Here is a 21,743-nt window from a genome sequence, read left to right on the forward strand (position 1 = left end):
TATCTTTAAAAGAGCTTCCTCTTTACAACAGCGCTCAAATCCAGCTCACTCTTTTCTTAATCTTCTGGCTGCTTTCTCCAGTTCAATAGGCAACACTGAGGTCAAACGCCTGTTCAAGGAGTGTAATTGAATAATTGACCAGAGGAGGGGAAAAAAGAGTCGATTTCATTCATTGGATGCAGGCGTGCTGTCAGATGGATGTGCACTCTGAACTCTTCAACCATACCTCATGGTAATGGTATTAAGTCTGCCTGAACCAATTTGTGCTATGCCCCACCCACAAACAGCATCACCAACAAGGTGCTAGGTGCTGTATGTCACATACATCAACCCACTCGATCACAATTTATGTCTATTGGCTATATTTCCAACTGAAGATTTGTGTGTCAAACTCATCCAGGAAACTGCCTCAGGCTTTTCTTTATTTTAGCCTTCCCACACATGGTGTTTTATGATAATCAAACAGATCCAAATTAAAAGCTAGGGGTTTTGTGCTAATTACCTTGTGCATTGTTGGTTAGCCCCACCTGGTTAAGGAGCGAGGGCCAAGGTTACAATCCCCAGAAGAGAATGTGCTTTCATTGTCTTATTGTGCCGGCCAAAATCCTTTACCAACCTAACAACACCTTCAATGGATTACACTTGGTTCAAACTGTGCCTGATCATTTGCCTTCTGATTTAATTTGTTCCCCCCTCGTTAAACATTTATTGAGAACTCACTTGGCCATCTGGCTGAGGGAGGTCCGCTAAGAGCTTAACTGCTGCGAGTGATGAAGTCTGCATTGAACTCACAGGGTATGGTGCCTATTGGAACTATATGATGCACAGGAGAGAGGGCACCACTCTCTCGTCTGATTTACAGACCGTGGGCTGCTCTTAATCCCCGCCTCTTTCAAGAGCAATCACACCAGCCAGAGATTGATGAAGCTGGCAGAAGGTTAAAAGCTGCTCGCTGTGGGAAGGCCAGTATGAACCCTAACCTTCCTCGGCCAAGGCTCAGACGAGACAGAAGCTCCGCTGTGGAGGGGGGGCAAATGGAGGGAAATGGGCCAAGTGGAATCTGCCTGTGAAACTTTAAGGCTCTCTCCGAGTGACAGATTCAGTGCACTCTTCGATAGACTTCCTCGTTGTCAACAAGACCAAATCATTTTTGATTACTTATCCATTTAATACAAAGGCACTTGTGATAGCATCATTAATGTCTTGCCATTCCCTTACTTTCTCAAATTATGCCATTGATGTATTAGGGCTAAAAAGGGGGGCGGAGGGTGTCCTGTTTTCACATTCTCAAAAAAAAAGGAAACCACTGTGTTTTCATAATAACACAAGTTAATAATCTTAGTGATTTAGTTAATGGAGAACTTAGAGAAATTAACTTGGGCAGTGGAGAGCGAATTTTCTACTATCTGTTGACATTACATCGACTACAAAAATAAATCAAAGTATAACTGGAACATTAATCAATTAAAAATAAATCAGCCTTTTTTATTAGCAAAGAAAAGTGGGGATAAGGCCTGTGACTTCGAAGTGATCTACTAATTATATTCTTGATTTATATTGTGATGTACAACACAGCAATCAACCATCAAGTTGTAAGAGTCTAAAATAAAGTCTACAAATTCCTGAACAACTGTCCACAGCCAAACCCTGCGAGTCTAATTGCTGGTGCCTGGGACTGTGCTTTGTCTCTCTGTGCAGTGCTTGGTGGTAATGTTCCAGGTTATAAATTTAGGTTCCTGTCTTTGTAAGCCCCATTTTTAAACAGTCTGATTCACTGAGCATGCAAACCGGGCCATAAATAGCCAAAGTAGCTTCATCCGTTTTATCCCAGACACCTTATTTACCTTATTTCTCCCAGACAGTCCTTTACACTTAAGGTAACCGTGAACCTGAGAGACTCTGCAAAAAGCTCTCGTCTCTCCTTTCTCTTTGACTACAAGGACGTGTGTTCTGTCGGTTGATTAAACCTTTGTTGTTTTGAGGGAAGTGTTCTATCAGCTCATACTGTGAAAAGAGAAATAGATTTTTTTAGAGATGTGCTTTTCTGTTATATGCTCTAATGTGCTGTGTTCCTTCTTTTTTAATGCCTCTCAGAATTAAATGTAAGACCAACTTCACAACAACAAAAACAGAAAACAAAAACTCCATCATTTATTCTGTGTTAGGTTCACCCATTTGCATTTGTTGAGCTAGTTGATGCTTGAGTTTTAAAGGTGTTGTCAGTCACTTTTGCAGTTATTTAATAGAAAAAAATAAAAAATATTCATCTTCCTCATCTCAAGTGTCATCTCCCAGTAAAGGCTCTAACACACATGCATAAATGTGCTTATTTATTCCAAATAATACGGCGGTTATTGTATGCAGATTAGACATGTGCTAATATTAACATCGTGCCAGCTAATTGTAGGCTTGAGTGTCCTAAAAATCATATACTCTCTCTGATAAAAAGTTTGATTACACCATCACATTGTAATGGAATATATTAACTGACACTATTAACTAAGTGTCAGTACAACAATGTTAGATCAAACACACTTACACTAACGCCAGTTAACAGCAGCTAACAGAAGCAGCGCTTACTGACAGAAATGTTCCTCAACGACTCACCTCAGTATAGCTTTCATCACACGACAGTGAGCTTCACTGGTTTGTATCAGGCTCCTTTCAAAAGGTTTTACAGCCTTGTCCAGAGTAAATAGGTGTGAACACAAACTGAGGTAACAGCTGAAGATGAACGGCAGCCAGAGTTATTTGTCCTACAGGATTATGCAGTTGACTATTGACATCTAGTGGGGAGATTTTACATACTCTAACAACACATGTATCCTTGTTCGTGAGCTAATTTAATTTTGCTGATATAGGCTTTCATGTAAAAATGTGTTCACATGTGGGGACTGCGATATTTTCCACTGTACCCAATTTTACACTTCACACAAAATACAGCATACTTCATAAACACCTTGATTGAATTTGTGCTTCTTCACGTCATTGTGAGTACACCCACAGCACGTGTTCTCAGCTAAAATAGATGCACATCATTTTCATCACATTCAAAGATACCAACAGGCTCTTAAGCAGCAGTTTAAGGCTAAGTACCTTCAAAATGCAGAGTGGAGCAGGCAGGGATTTAACTGCTATTTGCCATCATTACTGAAGAAATCATAATGAAAAAAGATTTTACAATTCTGAATCGCTATGTCTAATAAAATCCTAAAATCCTACTGCCCACGTTTTAGCATTTTTAAGACATTTGAAAGACTGACTTACAAATTAACTGTCAGTTCAAATTAAGGCCTTATTTTTACATGAATAAATTCAGTGCCTTTTAACTTCTTGGCGTTGATTCCAAGAGCTTTACTGCTTTTCTTCACACTCTTGTACTGTTTACTGTATCACTACGCAGCCTTTTTACTTAAGGAAACAATTCTGGCACGCCTTCACAGTACAACTGGCAGGATCTGTCTATCGGTTTCTTGACTCCTATAGTTTAGCCATCTGCTCTAGCTTAACACCCAAACTTTAAGCCATAAACATGTACTAACAGATCATATAAAAGGATCAGACAATGTAAGGAAGTATTTCAAGGAAAAATACCACACTAGCAAGTTGTTTCGGGAGCATTCTTCACACTTGCGAACACGTTGTTTGGTAACAGGGTGGGGTCCAAGCAGGGCCATACAAAGTTCACTACAGTAGGCCCTTGAGCTGGCACCATCTGCTCCTTTCACACACAAAGACAACAGGCAGAGAAGTGTGGGTCTACTGTAGTCTAATGTGCAAGCCTGTAATAGGATTAAGCAGATCCTCGTCTTGTCAGACTGGATTAAAATATCCTGCGTGCTAAAGTCCTGCGATGGGAAGACAGCAGCTCCGCACGCCCCTCTCATGGTCTTGATAATGCCTCCACTCTGATTCCCATTTGATCATTCAAGAACAATTAAAACAATGGACCAGCTGATTAACACTAAGCTGCAATTGACTTGCTTTGCTTCTGATGTGTTTAATGAGTTGTTTTTCAGCCATTTTCTTCCTCTTTTCACCAATCAGTTGCTCATTTGGCATCCGATTCACACACGCTGCCTGGATCAGGGTGGAAAAATAAAACAGTTTTTTTTTAATGTCAAAATTAATTTTCCTGTGTTTAGACATTTTGTCTTTCCCATTTACTCCTCTGAATTTAGATAGGATTCTAACCTTTTGGCAATTATAATCCTTATCAGTAGTTTTCTACAAGCTTGACCATGCAATTCATCTGATATTAAAATATTAGAAAAAAGAAAACAGAAACAAGATGATAAATGGGTATAGGAAGCAATAAGCGATAACATGCCTGACTAATTGAGATCTGGCTTTACAGCACTTCAGAAAGCAAGACTGTTCAATTACCACACCATTAATATTTCAGGGATCTCTAGCCTTCGGATGCTGCGAGCACTGGGAGCGCTGTGGTGACAGGATGAGGATGGAAGAGGCTGTGGATGAGAAATGAGAAGAGATCCTCAGGTGTAAAGGAAATAGAGTGGGTGTACGGATGAGCTGAGGGGTTTGTGACCTCTGTGTTGTGTATGAACTAATGAGGAAAGGCCTTCGTAACCCTGCATGAACTCTCACTACCTGAGAGAGGCAGATATACTACACACTGCAGTGAATCTGCAACTGCAGCAAGACGATCATGAGACCAGCTGGAAGTATGAGCATGTATGTTGTAGTTCATTAAACAAAAGAGAGCATAAACAACTGAAGAGCTCTTCAATCACTAGAAGTTGTCATCTTGTCAGTAATGTCTCTGCTCTATTCTTTATAAATACAAGCACACAACATCTTTCCCTTCAGCAGTGTGTCTCAGTCAAGTCTACGTGTAATATTAAGAAACAGGACTGAAACATGTACAGACAAACCCTCGTCATATATGGTAGCCACTAACTCTTATTTCTTCTCTGAATTATGAGTTTTAATTATCGTCTGTTGCATAATTCATATGCCTAATGAAAACACTTGGATGGATCGCCAAAGTATGTCACATGACATGGTAATAAATCATCCAGGATGTATGTGCCATGCTTTCAGAGTCCTCACTCTGAACCTGTTAATGTGTTTAAAGCTAAAGGAAGGTTTGCACTGCACCTGTCTGCATCACAGCTTACAGCTTTTTTCATTTTCTCTCTGATCTGCTCTCTTTGAAGTCCCACAGGAGTGGCCCTTGCCCAGGACAATAATCACATTAGCGTGTGATCCTCACTGAGTAGCCCGGCAAAGAGATGAAATTCACAAGTTGGACTGCGGGCACTGGAGTATTATTTTGTGCTCCACTCCACATTCATTCATGTAGTCTGACTGATGCTGGCAATTTCCCCAGATGAAACTGTGCCACAGCAGGACATGATCGATGGCTCTCATATCCCAAATCCTTACCTCCATCAGACCCTGCGCGCAATTTATTTCTGCCAACAACCAAGAAATTCGGATGTCCCTACAGGTGTTGGGAAAACCTGTTTTTTCCAGAAATATCTTTTTGCACTCGGTCCATTTTTAATCCCTTCAGGTGTCTCATACACATGCAGTCCAAGTGATCATTTCAGCCTGTGAAATGAGAGGCTCTCTGCTTGCTGAAATTCCTCATTTGAATTTCCTGTTTCGTGCTAGAGCTGAGCATCTGGACAGTGTTACCCTGGCTAAGCTTTTTGACACATCTGTCGGATGTGTGGCCCCACTCCCTCACCCCTCTGTCGCTTATTAGGGTCGAACAGAGTTTATCTTGTGACAAATGGAACGGTGAAAACTGCAGTCTAAAGATTTACAGTGTTTAAACACAACAAGGCAAAATCTCAGTGTTTATATTAGCTGCTCTCCAGCTACAAATGCAAATCAAAAAGTAATCTAATCTGTCAGCTGTCAACAGCAACTTTCAAACAGCTACATGAGGGATTGGCTAAAACATGTTTCCAGTTGTTTAAAGAAATGCTTCCAGGTTTTTTTTTACTCAATGTACAAATTCAACAACCTCAAAACATCTAGACATGAAGCAAGACACAGGAAGCTTCTTCTTTAAAGGGAACAGTTCCAAGCATTCAGTGCAGTTTCATTACAGCCTGCTTTTGGCACACTTCTTTTAAACCACTTAACCGATGAAATCGAGATGCTTCCAAGAACGCTATCTTTGAGTAGATGAGTGGATGAGTACATAAAACTAATGTGAGGTCTGCAGTGATGCACCTTGAGGTCAGCTGAAAAGTCAACACCTTAATTGCTTCGTGCAAGTTTGATGTAAATTTATCTTGGCAAGAAGCAAAGGACAGGAAGAAGAACGGATGTGGATAGAGTCTGGATTTGTTTAGCGAGTTCCTTGGAAATTATCCTGACAGAGTGTACTGCCACTGCATGCTGCTGCTTTAAATCCATACGTCGGAGAGAAATGTCAAAGAAAAATGGCAATAGCCTAATTACGCTGTCAGTGGTGCTGTGCAGTGTATGTACCCCATACACCTGTTATAAGTTCAAGAATGATGTAAATGCCCATTTGGAGTTTATTTCAAAGCCACTGAGAAAACATTAATTAACAAGTCATAAAACGGCTGCTTAAAAACAGGGATAGATGAGCACTGACAGAAGGATCGTCTGTTGTAAACATATTAAGCCGCTACCACTGTGAAAACACCTATATGTAGGTGAGCCTTCCACCTTAAGAACATGGACTTGTTAGCCACTGTGGTCTTCATGACCACAACAAGGAGTGACAGTTAATTTACTGAAATCAGTCAAACACTGAGACCGGCCCAGGAATCAGTTTAACGGTGATCCAAATGTACCATCCACGCTGCTCCAAGAGACAAAATAAAGTCCCAGTTCATGCCAAATCATGATGATGTCTCTCTGCCTCTTCTCATCACTGCAGAGTAGATCCAGACTGTCAAAATGCAATCTAGTTTCCAACTGTGAGTCAGACTAAACACACTTAGCGAGGATCTGGAACGACAGTATGTGTTTGCACACTAATTTGTGAGTGTGTGTGAGAGAAAAGAGGGAGATGTACTCTTCTAAAGTCAATTTAAGCATCCAAACATTGAGTAAATACGGATATGGTTATTTCTTACATCTTCTATTTAACAGAATCAAATATATCAATATCTTTGTTGTTCCAGTCAGCAGAGTAAATCCTGAGCATTCTTCTATGAACTGTGAACACCAGAAAAACATGACCTTTAAGGAAAGTCATCCTAATCGCCTTGATTCATTCAGTGGGGTAAAATGACTGTTTTATTCCACATTATTTTTATTTTTACTTTTTATGTCGAGTCTCACAGTCCTATTTTGTTGTTTCATTTAGTCAACATAAGATCAAGTTAGATTTATAGTAAAAACTACACAGAAACATTGTTACACAATCCTTACAAAGACATAAAATGCCAAATTCACACATATCTAGACAATACTTTTAATTTGTCACGTAATATGTCTCCAATTACTTAAACTATGGGCACTTAGTTCCATAATAATTATGATAATAATCATTAATGTATTAGACATCTGACTAAATGAGACCAGAAGGAACAATTACTTACTCTTTAACATTTCATTTTTCTTGTGACAGTTGTAGCACAACGTAATTAGTCACAGAGAAGATTTGGCATTGGTTTAGTATTTCAAAATCTATTGCATAAAAAACAAGGGAAAATCTTTTGGAAGTAAATGATTGTGACTTATTATTGCAGGGATTTTACTATACAATATAAAGCACCTTTAGGCGACTGTTTGGTGAATTGGTGCTATATAAATAGAACTGAATTGAAATGAAAAGTAACTGTAATGATTGGTTTTCCTCCATACGATACATCGCCTGCTCTTTATCTACAGTGTATTCATCCATCCATCCATTCGCTTCCACTTATCCTTTTCAGGGTCGCGGGGGGCGCTGGAGCCTATCCCAGCTGTCATAGGGCGAGATTTTAAATTCTAAAATTAAATTAAATTAGATTCTAAATTCTACAGTGTATTATATTTAGAAAACGCAAGAAGGCAACCAAAGGCACCAGCGTCTGTTTTATCCTTTAACTATTTTAAAACGTGAATTAAAAAGCAGTTGTTTTTTCTTTATGGCCTTTGCTTTTGTAGAAGCCTGCACACTGAAAGGCCAGAATATGAACCTGAAAGTGCTGCAACAGCTTTACTGACATCCTTATATTATCTAGGGTACTTACAAGCTTTCACTTGATTTTCGGCACCGGTGCCCATGGGAAGGGTAACAACTCCGTTATAGGTAATAACATTCCCAATAAAAAGAAAGCATGACAGGAAAACTCTGAGTCTGGCAGAAAAAGAAGAACGAAAACACAGAGGGTGCTGAGCCCAGTCCACTGTTGTGTCACAGAAGCCAGTGGTGAACACGCACAGAGCCGCCGCAGTCATACATGTTGCCAAAGCCTCCAGCTTGGCAAATGCACTCATTAAGCCACTGACAATCATTCCCACAAAGCCTGATCTAAAGGCTATTCAGAGGAGAGTTGAGGAATGCAAGTTCCATCTCGCCCCTCCACCTCCCTTCAGCATGAGCAGAGACGTGTGCACCTGAAGGCTCGATAAAATGTGTTAATTTGCAATGGCCAGCTGAAGAACAAAATATGAACAGTAAGCAGGGTGGGAGTGCCGATCACCCGCTGTGTGAAAATCTGTTGAGCTTTGCTCTTGCTCCAATCTTCTTCTGTCAGCCAACGACAATCTACTTAATTGTTAATGCTGCTGAAGATTGTCGCCCAGCATTAGCCATTGTTGGAGCTTTTAAAGCACGCTCCCATGGCTTATCTCTCCACAGTAAGAAAAGCCACTGGTTTCTTTTTTTTTAAATTTGTCTTTAATTCAAGTGGACCTGATTGTTTCACACTGGTGAACAGGAACTTCACGGCCATACAGATAGACTTGAGTGGAGGGTGGGTGACACGTCTGGGGAAATCATAGTGTGCAGAGAGTGCTGAGACTGTTGATAAGAGTCCTCCACCAAACCATTCTCTCTCTCTCATAACACATGAAGGGGGAAGGGAGGACTCCCAGTCTGGATGATGTATGGTGTGGACCTTAGTCAAAGACTTGAAAATGAAAGGGGGGAGGAGGGTCATGCTTGAATTATGCTGATGCAGGTCGTAACCACGGTAAAGGCATTGCTGCTTGACAGAACTTGATGACGCTAATGACAAGGTTGTTATCACTCGTGAGGATTGTATACAAGTATAAGGTGGAGCAGATACAGCAGGGGTTGTGCATGTGTATTACTAGTCCAGTGGCCTGCGCTGACCCACCAACCAGACTTTAAGGCCAGGGGATTTTTTTTGTACAGAAAAGCTAGAAACTAGCTAATGTATCTTATTGGCCTGTTGCAATTTAAAAAAGACATAAATAAATAAGAAATAAATTACGCACATGTTAAATGAATGTTATACATAAAGTACTTGGACACAGAAAGAAATGCATGGGTGAATGAGACATGTTGTGTAGAGTGAATAGAATAGAACCAGTCCATTTACCATTCACTTACATCCATTAGTTACTGAATATTTTAGTCCAGAGCATTCTTTGCTTTGTGGCAGAGGTGGCAGAGGTATTTTTTGTTTGGTTGTTTGGTTTTTTTAAAACTAGTTTGAGGTCTTTATTCAGCAAACTGCTTTTAAAATGCAAACCTGATGAAGGAAATGCTTATGCTGGAGCTTGAGATTCAGAACTACCACTTGGAGGGGGGTTACAGGGGGACACTAGTCTTTTCATAATGAGTGCAGCCAGCCAAAGTCAGTAACTGAGAACACTCACACGCCTTTGCAACGCCAGCTCCAGGCCCTCAGAGCCCCTTAACACTCTTTGAGCTACAACAGGATGGAGCTGCCATTATGGCCACACAAACAGAGGGAAGCCTTATGAACTTTGCACAAATGCTTAGTGCTCCGGGGCTGGGCAGCTCTGGAAGCTGTGTGAGATGGGTAGGTACCGGGGCGAGCTGCCAGTTCCGAAAAGCTTAGTGTTCATGCACTCGGGCCAGACAAACCTGACATTGTCCCGGGCACTGCCCCGGGGAAAGCCTCTTCCCCTTTCTCTCTGCCGCTCATTCACACTTTGAGCTCAGTTGATTCACTGATTTGGACGGAGGCAAGAAGGCAAACATTTATTCACATTGTGAACCAAGCCGAGGAGAAAGTGTAAGCACATCAGTCACTCAGTAAACTCTCATAAATATAGCTGGCTTATTTTCTGCCTTCACCGTGCTGATGTGTCGCTTGTCAGTCGCTCTCACTTCACAAGGGAGGGACTCATTCACAAATTGAATTTAAAATTAGATAATCCGCTGTTTTCTAGCAGTTAGCGTTTACCACTGCTTTAATCTATGACTCATCTCTTATCTGCTTCAAACAGCAATCGCTAAATGCTATCTGACCAGTACATGATGGAAGACTACAGCCGTGTCATGTCTCCAGATTTAAAATGCAGCTCTCTTTACATGCTGCCTGATGAGCAAGGTTGAAAGAGAGGAAAGCAGGAACATTTAAAACCAGAACCACATCGCTCCTCCATCAGCTGCTCTGAGAGCAGGAGAAAAATGCAGGTGGTTACACTTACCGTTCATAGCCCCACTAAAACCTCAAAATATAGCTATGGGTTTGCAAAGCAGGTGCTTATTGGTACCTAGAAATTACCTTCCAACTGACTGGATATGATAAATGCTGAAGCGCTAAATGGAGTTTTGAAAAAAATGAGTTAAGGCAGAGACATCAATATCCCTGAAGGACAAGCAGATTGCTGAGAAAGCACGAAGACCGATTTGCACTTTTCTCACCATTTGGCAAATGTGCTTGCGTCACACGGAGCGGGACTTTTAATTGAACTTTGGGCCCACAGCCCATTTTACCAAAAACTCGTCTGTTAGTCAGTCTGTCAAAAACGGTCAATAAGCCTCTAACCTGGCACTCCCAGATAGACGCAGGCCAGCCTGCCTTTGGCTGATACCAACTTCTATATTCTCGGCAGATTCTCTGAATCAATGTGACAGCCAGCGCATCTTTTTGTATGGGTTTTCGTATAGGTTGTCATGGCAACAGGTGCCCCTATCTTCATACTGATCACTTATGCATTGAAAGTTTTCCTGGGTTGATGCATTGTGTAGCGGCTTACTGCAGCAGGTTACATGCCTCTGTGCTTATCTCAGGTCACAGTCTGGGAATGGCGTCACAAACAAGTTGCGACTCTATTTGAACTCAGCAAGACGCCGTGCATTATTGCCAAAGATGTGACTGGTACTGTTTACGACCTGTGACTGCAAATGGAAAACAGACAAAATTCCAGCAATGAAATTACCCACATTTATTTATTATTCCACATTATCTGTGGCACTTTAATAGGCCCCACTCAATTATTTCCAGATCTGTGGTGACAGCGGATTTATTTGGAGCGGTGCACTACAGAGACACTGATCAAGAAATATCTTCTTTTTTTTTTTTCTTTTTTTTTTTTAAATAGCAGAGGTGGGGCCTCACTTATACTGTGACTTTTGTTGTTTTTTAATTGCACTACATTTTTTATATTGTAATAGCTTAAGAAGTGTCTGCAAGCCAGTGATAAGTGGTTCCAGGTCATTCCAGTTAAGTAAAACAGAAAAGTCATACAGCAGGAGATTTAAGGCAGAGCAGAGAGCAGGCCAGAGAGGACAGGAGAGAGAGGGGCAGTACCACACTGTTATCCAGCTCTCTCAGCCAGACTGCCGGCCATCAGAGCATCACAGATGGTGCGCTCTGCGATTATGGCAGTGATCAGGGGATCTCTATTCCTGATTAGCACACCTACTGAACACAATGTGCACAACGTCTGTTCCATCTCTAGCTGCATGAGACAGTAAGGAAGGAAGCACAACAAACAGTGCAAAACATAATGTTCGATATTCTTGAACATTATGTTTCAAGAATATCGAACAGTTTCAATTAATTCAAATAATTAATTGAACAGTCATTAGTATTTGCAGAACAACTTCATTCCGGTGAACCCACACCTTTTGACAGCGCCTGAAAATAACCATAAATATTTATTGGAGTTGCACAGGTAGATTATTATCTACTGTATCTGTATTATCAATCCAATATTGGCATTATAGCAAATAAAAACATTCCTGATGCCAGAGGCTGATATTTATCTATTGTGTTATGTCAGTTTTTGATAAGAAAGATTTATTTGATTCACCAGAAGACTAAAAGTAACTATGCAAAGAAAACATTTGTCTGTTATCAGCCAATGTTGATACCAACAGTGTGTATTTCAAAGTCATAACAATCAACATGTTTAACTAATAATACAGTAGGTAGCCCCAAATTAACTGTTGAGCTTATTATATTGGGGCTGGGTGGTTAATTGCATTTTAATTTCAGTTACAAATTTGGCTTCCAGCAATTATGAAAACAAGATAACAGACATAAAATGATTCATTCTTTTCTGTTGCAAAGCACTTGTTTGGTACGCCCTTCTTTACAGCAGTGCACTTTTGCTCCTCCCAAAAAGCCCAAAATATAATTCGGCTGGAGCCACGATGATGAAAGGAGAACCTTTATTCAACAAGATCTATCTAAAAGAAGTCAAAGGTTTCAGTAGGTGACTGAGCGAGAGATCGTTAACAGCTCTGGCTCTGCGCTTCTCTTCAGTGATGTGCAACCAAGGTGTTGGAAACCAAAATGTTTGTTTGCTGTAGGCTCCCCATCGCTTACCCTGCAGATATCATCCAAGTCAAGCTTGCTGTTGTGTCTGCACCCGCAGACATCCTGCAGCTGAGGCAGTGAGCAGTTACACGGTGTGACAAGCTTTATGGTCAAAAACACCCAAAAGTCTGGGCCTATCATCCTACTACATGACCCCATGTCCCTTACATCCAAATCTTTTTTTATCCACATTTATTTATGGATTTTTTAATAGACCATGTAATTATCCACCCATCCATCTGTTATTTTAAATAGTCTATATGAAAATGTTGAGGAAATTGCCTGTAAAAAGACACATTTGTAAAGTGAAACCTATAATTAATTCAAGCACAACAAAAGCAGACCGAACTCTGGACAAAAGCAGCCAGTCTCTTCTAGATTCCTATCTTCTCTCCTGTAGACAAGTTCAGATGAAGCGCCCACTTGGAACTCAATTTAATCATGTTTCCCCCCACAGAATCAATAAGCTATTTCCTCCCCAGGTCACATTTAGCAATGGAGAAGGCCTCTGTGCCACAACTATGTAGAGTGTGTACACAGCTGACAGAGAATGCAGCGGCAAACAGAAGCCTGAAAATGAATTCATTAAGATAAACGCGGTGTCTCTCAGTGAAATGTGTAGGCATGGTAACCAGGCTTGGATCTGCTTTGAGATACACCCTGGACATAGAGCCTTCCAAACACTTGAAGGTATCAGCACACACACACACACACACACAGTGCACAAAATTACACAAGTGCACAGACTAGCCTGAATCAAATCCTCCTCCCAAGAGAGGGTGGATAAGCTGTAATTTAATGGAAAGATCCTGCAGCCAGGAAGTTAAATGAGAAGATGATCATCTCCATCACCAGCAGCCCACCTGTCAGCAGAAACACTCAAAGCACCGGCAATGTCTACTCCTCAAAATTATTATGCCAACAAGTAGGATTAATTATTTCCAGAAAACAGGCTTTTTTCCGCCTATAGTCCTATGACAAGAGAAAGGGGGCAGATAACTTAGTCACATGCCCCTTCATAATAAGCAGCAAGGATCTAATAGCCCTTTAAGGAGTGTCCTGCTGGTCTCCTCTTCATACACACACCTCGGGGTCAGCCCTTCAGGACTGCTGAGGCAGAGCGACCCGTCACGCTACACAGCTAATCCCGCAGTGGAAAATGTCGGTGGGCTCCGTCTCGCATGGACGCGCAGCGAGAGAGAGACGAGGAGGCAGGACCAATATTTGAAACGAATTAAAGATGTGTCTGTGAGGGCTGATGGGGTTTAAAGGGCGAGGCCTCATCCGTGTGTGTTGTTGGACAGACATGCTCGTCAATAGGCCGTCTGCACAACATTTCAAGCCTCATCCTCGCGGCCATTCACAGAGGAGAATAAGGAGCACCACTTCAGTGTGTGTGTGGGCTGACAGTATTGTCTAGATGTTACTTGCCTTAGCAACAGCAGGAAATCCTTGGATATTTATTCGAGATATGTCACCCAAAAGACCACATATTTCTTAGCTTTTTCTTTCTTTTTTCAAACGTTTTAGACCGCAGGAAGCCTACAGTGGTGGGAAACTAGCATGCCCATTCTTCTCAGAGCCTCTCCTGATAGCCAATTAGCCAACGTCAGGTGTAGTAGCCCACGGGCACAATTCTACAAAGTACACCAGAAACAGTATTACCATGCAAATATCCCCGCTGGCTCCATTTGATAAATTGTTCTTATCAGTGTCTAGTTATACTTTTTTATGCTTTATGTGTTCCAGGCATATCGAGCACAGCACAATAAATAAATCCACGGCCAATAAAAATATCAGGTTTGGGTCCTTGTGTTACCATTTAAGTGCACCGCTGGTAAAGTGGAATGACATCACTGTGGAGAAACCCATAGAATAGGAACTGGAACCATAGCACAATGTGTGTATGCAGCAATATCTACCAGACATCAAACAGCCATGACAGATATAGAGTGTGTCTCCAAATCAAGAGCTTAAAGCTCTCAGTAGTTCTAAGAGCTGCTGCCACATGAAAAGGATGCTTGAACAAATGAAACAAATGCCTGTTTCAAACTGAAACATGAGGCACACCCAGAAAGTTATCTTTTCACAACTTGAAAGGACACACGGGGCATTTAAAAAATCCAGTGAAAGGCGCTTTTGGAATTGGTGCCTTTGTCAGGCTAACATCAAAAGCTATGCCTGAAGACAGAATATCCTTTTGTGTTTTTGCGCATGTGGGTGGAGGTCTTCTGTTTGTTGTATTAAAAGTCATACAGAGGAGACTGTGCTGTTTTTTGTTTTGTTTTTTTCTGCACAGGCCTTTAACGTGTTGTAATATTAGGCCAATTTTTAACTCTACAGTTATAAAAATTGAAATTTTCCACCAGAATGGCAAAATAAAGATTGCTGGTTTGATTTACTCGCACATCTGTAAGTAAATCAGATGGTGCCACCTGTTTTTTTATATAATTAATAAAAAAAAACTTTATTTTTGCTGAATAAAAAAAAAACACTGTTTACTCACTATTACACAGAATTGTCCATGTAATTACATTTTCTTAAGTTAAACTGTAATATAACTTTTTTACTGTATGTCATATAAAGGCAAAAACCTGTATGTATTCTAAAACACTGATACTGATTTTTTTAAACTGTTTAGCCAATAGAAAATAAGGACACATCCATTTTCTCAGTGTTTTGGTTTCGTTTATTTTTTGCTGTTTTTTTACAGAGTGATGCTGAACTTTGTGGGAGCACCATCCGCAGGTCAATCAAAACCTTCATTAAATTTTTAAAAGGTAGCTTAAATACAACTTCGGATCAACTACAAAACAAGCTCTATAAGTTTCTATAAAAGTTGAGGTTTTCATAGTTTGCTGGTCTGGAGCATTCAAGTGTGTGTTAGCAAAATGCTAAGCATGAACGACACAGGCAAAGATCTTAAAGAAACAACTGTGGCTGCCTCTCAATTTGGGAAGGGTAATAAAGCTGATGTCCAACCAATGTGAAGTTCCTCATTCTACAGTTAGAAAGATTATTCACAAATGTAAAAATAATGTCAACACAGTTGCCAGCCTTCCCAGGAGTGGACATCCCAGCAAATTCACGTCAAGGTCAGACCATGTAGACTCTCTCCGGCATTGGAACTATCGTCTGTTTTCTCTTCGGTCACGCTCGGTTGATTTTTCTAGTCGGCACACTCATTTCCTCCATTACGCGCTGGCTCCATTACCCGCTGGCTGCTTCCCAAACAAACACACGTGCGGCTTGGCACTTGTGCTGTACCTAACAAGTCACGCGACGTGACGCTGCGGCTGTGATTGGTTCGGCTCTGCGCTACTTAATTTGGATTGGCTGACCTTTTTTTTTTTTTTTTTTTTTTTTGAGGACAAGAGCGGCGAGGTCTATCGCGATAGCTTAATTTCTCTATCGAGTAAAAGTTATATCACGATACATATTGTTATCGTTCTATCGCCCAGCTCTAGCTAACAGCTGTCTAAATGACTCGGCTAAAGTTAGTAGCATGCTTGCTTTTTTTTGTCTGCTTCCACTTGTCTTTGCACTAGGATGATGTCGGCGTAAATGTGCAGTCATATTCGTTGTGTTCCCACTAGTGCTTTCAGGTTAATCTCGTTGAAATGACCTTAACGCCACAACACGGCAAATCTCCGTTAACGAGCTACCGCCGATCGCTCCGTGCATGGGGCTAGACGGCCAACACGTTAACGAGCTAACTGCGCTAACACACTAGTTCACACCAATGTAATTGAGCGTTGCATGGCACATCCAACATACTGTTTTACTTTAGTCCATGACTCGCTTACCTTCAGGGTCATACGTCACATGAAAACCAAAATAATTCCAAACGCCAGATCTGAATGACGTTCAATTTGCCTGTTGCAAGGAGAGCTTAACTTCTGTCTCGCTAGCTTGCCCTGCGCTCTTCCTTCTGACTATGCTGTCTGTGTTGAGCGCTCAGTGGATCTGCGCTCGACAGTGCAGCCTAGGTGGAGTAGTCGAACACAGATTCACTGAGCGCTCAACACAGACAGCATCGTCAGAAGGAAAATTGATAAAATAAATTACAAATGTTGTATTGTTCGATACATATGCGTACCGAACCGAAAGCACTGTATCGAACGGTTCAATATCGATACGAATATCGTTGCACCCCTAGTGATTACGTATCGGTATCGGTCCGATTCTGACTTAAATTACTGGCTCGGATATCGGAGAGAAATAAAAAATGTAATCCGATCCATTAAATATCAAAAAAAGCACCTCACAAAACTTGCGACACGGCGTAAGTCGGCTCATAACCGTAGCACGTCGGAGCAGTATGCATCACGTGATAGAGCGGCTGTGTGTATTTGTAGCCTCGCTACCAAACCAGCATTTCATCTCCGAGGAAGTGATCCCAGAGAGAAGTAAAGCAAGTGTGTAAGTTCATCTCTGAATGTTTGTAAAGCATTCCCGCGTTAAGCTTAACAACAGATATATGGAGCTACTGCCTCTTCTCTCCCCCTCCCTCTCCTGCTGCTACTTCAATCATGAAACTGATCAATGATCAGCTGATCGGCTTTTCTGTCGCCAGTCCGTCTCTTTTGTTTGTTTATCGCCCACTTCGCACCAGAAAGAGGAAACCAGCGGCTGAACAACAGCAGCACGTTTAAGCTTGATAAGCTGTTGTTAGAATTTATTTACATTCTACACCAGGATCCTTTTCTACGTAGCTGACGGCTGGTAACTGTGCAGGGGTGGATCTAGCAAGTTTAGCCAGGGGGGCCGATAGGGCATTAACAGGGAAAAGGGGGCACAAAGACATACTTTTCTTTCTTATTCTCATTTAAAATGTCTAGCTTTTAATAAATAATTATCTGAATCTTACACCCAAAGTTTTAATCTGATGTAAAATGTATAGAAGTCCATTACTGTATATAGTGACTATTAAGTCTAATATACCCTAGTAAGCTATCCGGTCGTTAAGTGATGACGTGACGAATCCTACTTCCGGGCCTAAAGTAGTCTGTGTTTAATATGGTTTTTGTGTTGTTAACATGTTTAATGTTATGTATTTTCTTCTATTTAATCTCAAAAAGCTCCTAAAACAGTCAGTGATCCCTGTTGACCTCCCTCGGCTTTTATTACCGCTAATCATTTATTTAAGCTCAGTTTTTAAAACCTTAGGATGTAACTACAGCCCAGCCCATGCAGCAGTATATGAATGACTAACCTCGTATTGTGGATGGATTATCTCAGTTGTTCTCCTGGCTGAAGTTTGGTCCTTTTACAGCATCCTGCCATGCGATTACATTTGTTCCTGACCACTGAGAACACTCACGGTAACTTTTATCGAGTGGAAAAAAAGTTAGCTTGTTTATATTATGCTAACATAGCTGTGTCGCTAGTGGTCACGTAGCACATCATTATATACCAGCTAGCCCAACTTCAGTAACCCTACAAACGTCACTGCTGTTTAGTTTTCTGTCTTCATTTATGTTGGAAGTGATAACAGAGCTGTACGTTTTAATTTGTTTCCAAAACCCCGCAGTCAGGACATGCTATATTGTATTTAGATAGAAGCTAGCGAGCTAACTCCCTGCTAACTTCTAACTCCGTTAAATGTCATAAATTCCGTTCTCATGGATGCCTGGATGTTAAACTCAATTGTTACACCTGGTAGAGCAGAACGCTGATCATTTTATTAAAGATGAAAGACTTTAGACAGTTTTTCAACTCTCAGTAATGCCATAGTGATCGTTTGATATATGGACCTGCAGCGGAGTTTAGGTCCAGACACAGCTAGTGACGTCAGACTTAAGACCGGATAGTACTTTTTCCTTTGGGAAGGGACGATGTGTGCAGTCTGCAATTCTGTTGAAGAAAGATGTTGAATCTATTTAATTATTCTTGAAAAATAATTGATTTCTGTGCATTTTTTTCACACTGCATCAAATTAAAGTTGATTACGTCAATTAAGCATCACGAGGTGGAGGGTGGGTGGTTCCCTATTTTTTTTTTATTTTGCTAGGAGTTTTAGAACCCTATTAGTTTTCAAATTCAAATTCAAATTTTATTTGTCACGTACACAGTCATACACAGTACGATATGTAGTGAAATGCTTGGACAACTGCTCGTGACCTAAAGAAAACAAAAAAAGGAAAAGGCTATGAATAAGATAGGAAATAAATATGAAAAATTAAAAAGGGTAAATTTAACTAGGAAGGAATAGAATATAAATTAAGGTTAAAAATGAAATAACTGTACAACACAAATTAGAATGAAGGGTAAATTTAACTGGGAAGAATAAGATAAAGATAAATATATAAATTAAAGTTGAAAATAAAATAACTGTACAACAAAATACACAATACACAATATAGAACTATATAAGAATGTATGAAGAAATCTAAATATAAATAAATATATACACAATAACAGCAGCTGTACAAGTATTAACCGGAAATGAAGAATATAGTGACCAGTGTTGTGCAAAACCAAAGTCCAGAAAGTCCAGTGTGTGTGTAAGAACTGTATTAGTTGTAGTTAGAACTGTATGTAGTTAGGTTGCTTACTCTTTAAAATACCAGAATAGGGAGGATGGAGTAGGTTTAAGTTTATTAAATTAATCAGTATTGCTGAACTATGAAATATTTTAGGTGCAGTGTATTTTTTGCATACAGGTATAACAGAATAGCTTTAGTGTTTTTTGTTGTTTTTTTTAACTTGAGTATGAACTTATACAAAAAGCAGCAAGATATTAAAAAAAAACATTTTATTGATTAAAAAACTCACTATATCGGATTCATATCGGTATCGGCAGATATCCAAATTTATGATATCGGTATCGGACATAAAAAAAGTGGTATCGTGCAATCTCTAGTTGCAACCACAGGAACTGGACAACTGCACTCACTGAGTCAACAGTAAACTCTTCTGCATATAAAAGTATTCTAGAGTCAAATGTGAGCCTGTAAAGAACATTATAAAGACAAGTGGGCTTAAAGTCCTCCAGAACAATGTCAGAGATTGATCATCTTATAGTGTTTCTTATACTGCTTTTGCAGAGGTTGCATTACTATGACTTCATGTGGAATTGTTCTTCTCTAATTAATTGCTGCTGCTGATTATTTGGGACAAGTGCTGATATAGATTTCTAGGGAGTAAAAAAAATTACTTATATATATATATATATATATATCTATTGAGAGATCTTCTAAATATCTTTTTATTTATACATGTATATGAAGGAAATAACAATAATTTCCTTTTATACATGTATAGGAGGAAATTATTAACCATTTACACAATTCAAAATATGCATTTAGTTTTCATTGACACATGTAAAGGGTTTAAAGAGTTGGGAGGCTGAGAGGTAAGGCAGTAAAAAAGCTCTACATTTCAAATGAGCAAACAGAGAGTTCATTGAGGTCTCAAGAGGCATCTAGTGGTTAGAGCAAAAGGAGCCTGGCTTTCTCAGACTGTTAATGTATGTCCAAAAGCTGAAGGAGCAGCATCATTTAGCTGCTATGCTGTGGTCTGCACTGAGGGGGATAAAATCCAATTTGCTTAATCTTAAAATCGAACCAACAACAAGGCAAGGGAAGGGAAGGAAATGAAGATAAAAATCATTAGTGCTGGCATGCCATCTGTATCCATAGACTCAGTCATAGAAACAAGAGGTGTATTATAATCACACAAGCTGCTGCAAACACTGGCGCATTATAGATTTGTTTGGTGGCTTGGAAAACTTCCCAGTAACAGGTTGACCGACGGAGAGCTGGGCACTGAGCTGATCTCCCGGTAGCTCCATGTGGTGGCTGGATAATCAGGTGATTGAACACAAAGCATTGTGAGCTCCGTGACACACCATCCAAAGACAAACAACATAAGAGCGCTCTTGTTGATTGAAAGGTACCAGTGAACTCAGGCTCAGTATTTCCTTTGATGCCTTTAGTAATGTCAACAAATTAAAAGCAGCATCAATGATGGAATGGCAGCAGAGAGAGAAAAGAGAGCCAATGAAAACAGAGGTAGTTCATCTGGAAAGGATGCATCACTGACTAAATAATAGAAAGGTAAACGTGACTTTTTTGTCACGGTGTACACAGTCTCAATGCTCCCAGTAGAGTGAGCAAATATTTGACTGACCAAAGGTAAACTGATTGGCTGCCTTTAGACTGGGTGAGAGCCAGTCTAAAGGGTCAGGGTGCTGACTTATATTCACAACTTGAAGCACTTCATTCTTAATTTTATAAAATATAGACATTATATAGATACATTCTCTGTCTCATGCCAGTGAGCTCTCATTACATTACTATAATGAAGTTAAAGAAAAGCAAGGCAGTCTGGTGAAAGGTCTGATATTTAAAGATTGTGTATATTGAAAAAACAACAAATGAATGTTGTTTATTTTCTGTGTGTGACCTACTGCTGATCAAGTGATCAGGTCTGAAAAAAGACATAAGAACCAACATCGGGGCAGTACGAATTAAGAGAATCATCACATCCCTAATCAATATCTATTTAGCAGGTAAAATGATCCAAAACAATAAGGAAGCATTTTCGTTCACCATTTTTCTTTTTACTTTCATCACCAAAACACTCTGACCATAGAGGGCTAAATTAAATAAGAACAAACATTAAACAGTGAAGTGCAATCCATTTTAAAATCTGATTTTTACACAGGAAAAACCTCAAACGATGTTAATAAGGGCTTAACAAAAATCACACTACAGCAAAGTAAGAAGACCGGCTCCCCCACAAGGAGTAATTGAGTCCTGTTTGAAATTAATGGCAGGTTATTAATCTGAGCACTGCTCAGTCTACCACCTCACTAGCAGTGTACACAAGAGTATATCATGTCCGTGCTATCTAAACATCAATAGCACCACTTGGAGTGAAGTCTTACGAGATTTCACCTCAGTTCAATTATTTCAGTCTGCTGCTTATGTTGTCTGTTTGAAACAGGTGTTTTCTTCGGTTTATAAAACGGCATACTGAAAATGGAATTAGGAGGTGAGAGAGTAGTTTGATGCACTGAGTTGT

At 40.2% G+C, this 21,743-nt stretch overlaps 1 protein-coding gene across 10 annotated transcripts in view; it reads right to left on the bottom strand.

Annotated features, from left to right (window-relative positions):
• Positions 1 to 21,743, bottom strand: part of chl1b (cell adhesion molecule L1-like b) — a 78,436-nt gene that overhangs the window by 36,238 nt on the left and 20,455 nt on the right. The window contains exon 1 of one of the 10 annotated variants that reach the window (XM_085455761.1): positions 8,196 to 8,556. The exons of the other annotated variants lie outside the window; for them this stretch is intronic. The gene's annotated coding sequence lies outside the window, so the exon portion shown is untranslated. Of the gene's footprint in view, positions 1 to 8,195; positions 8,557 to 21,743 lie in introns of those variants that run through there. 10 annotated transcript variants of the gene reach the window in all.

The sequence above is a fragment of the Copadichromis virginalis genome, linkage group LG5, assembly GCF_057382275.1.
Source record: "Copadichromis virginalis isolate Kocher_CV1m ecotype Utaka linkage group LG5, C_Virginalis_male_GT1.1, whole genome shotgun sequence".
In the NCBI taxonomy this organism is placed as follows: domain Eukaryota; kingdom Metazoa; phylum Chordata; class Actinopteri; order Cichliformes; family Cichlidae; genus Copadichromis; species Copadichromis virginalis.